The sequence below is a fragment of the Onychomys torridus genome, unplaced genomic scaffold (assembly GCF_903995425.1).
Source record: "Onychomys torridus unplaced genomic scaffold, mOncTor1.1, whole genome shotgun sequence".
NCBI lineage: Eukaryota > Metazoa > Chordata > Mammalia > Rodentia > Cricetidae > Onychomys > Onychomys torridus.
Genome location: NW_023413532.1, coordinates 12,653 through 14,149, shown reverse-complemented (window position 1 = coordinate 14,149; position 1,497 = coordinate 12,653). Strand labels below are relative to the sequence as shown.

At 44.8% G+C, this 1,497-nt stretch overlaps 1 pseudogene; it reads left to right on the top strand.

The window, feature by feature from the left end:
* Nucleotides 1-346: 346 nt before the first annotated feature.
* On the top strand, nt 347-778 carry LOC118576325 (annotated as a pseudogene).
* Nucleotides 779-1,497: the final 719 nt, after the last annotated feature.

Sequence of the window (1,497 nt, the reverse complement as noted above, 5' to 3'; positions counted from 1 at the left end):
GTATTAATATCTAAAATATCATAAAAATCTCAACTTTTCTGCCTGATAATTATGAGAAAAACATCATTTTTTCCCTTCTCTGTAAGTCCCAAGTTGTGTTTTTGTGATGAACCTAGAGTTGTTTTAGGTCTATAAAGTCATACCTTACTTGGTTTTAGCAGGTTTCTCCCTAATTCAACTTTCTGCTGCATATTAAGAAATTCATAAGCTTGCTTTTTCAAATTTTAGCCCTTATAGGAAAGTGATATCTATTGTGTTTTTCCACTAGGCGTGACTGACATACACTGTCTTCTGTACCCTTGCAGGATCGTTCGAGATGGTTTGGGTTGCCCTTGGAGATCTGGAGATCTGATGCCACGATGAGGACTCACACACGGGGTGCTCCCAGTGTGTTTTTCATATATTTGCTTTGCTTTGTGTCAGCCTACATTACTGACAAGAACCCAGAAGTCATGATTCCCTTCACGAATGCCAACTATGACAAGCCACCCGATGTTGTACTTCTCCAGGACAGAGGTGGCAGAGCTCCAGCTAAGGGCCGCAAGCTCCCATGAGCACATTGCTGCTCGGCTCACGGAGGCTGTGCACACCATGCTGTCTAACCCCTTGGAGTACCTCCCCTCCCTGGGATCACAAGGACTACAGTCCCGCTGGAATGAGATCTATGGAAACAACCTGGGTGCCTTGGCATGTTCTGTGTGCTGTATCCTGAGAACATTGAAGCCCGAGACATGGCCAAAGACTACATGGAAGGATGGCAGCGCAGCCTAGTTGGTAGATTTTTGTCTTTTCCTTCTTAATGTATTAACCTTGTCCACTTAAAGAAATGATCCAAGGGCTAGCAAATCCTCAGTGGGTAGAATGATTGACTAGCGTGCATGTGTATGAAGCCCTGGGCTTGGCCCTACCACCAGATTAAAGCCAGGGGTGGTATTACATACTCTTAATCCAACAGCAAGAGATAGAGATAGAGGGGTGGGGTAGTTCAAGGTCATCTTCAGCTACAGTGTGTGTGAGGCTAGCCTTTTGATACTTAAGCTCTTGTCTTGGCCTTAAAAAAGAAAGAAGAACAGGAAAAAAAGAAGGAAGGAGGAAGAAAGAAAGAAAAAGTCTAATGTTAGGGTCATGGAGAAGTCCCACAAAAGTCCACCATCCATGGATGGCAATCAGTAAGACTGTTTATTATTTCAAGAAAGTTTCCAGCATGTTGGGTCCTGCAATCCCCAAATAAAGGCAAGATGGCAAAGACCCCAAGAAGGATGTGTGGGCTCCTTTTAAGCCACAGCTAAGGGGAGATCCTAAAGCAGTGAGGTCACTTTAGATATGATTGGCTTAAGCAAGTGGTAATCACATTATTACATTTTAATTGGCCAGGGCTAGTCAGGGCTGGTCAGGGCTACTGTTTTCCATTTGTGGCAGGCCTGGACAAGTCCCAGACTTTGTCCTTGAGCTGCTGTGGAAGCTGGCTGGCCTAGCACATTACTGACTGTGGGGGCT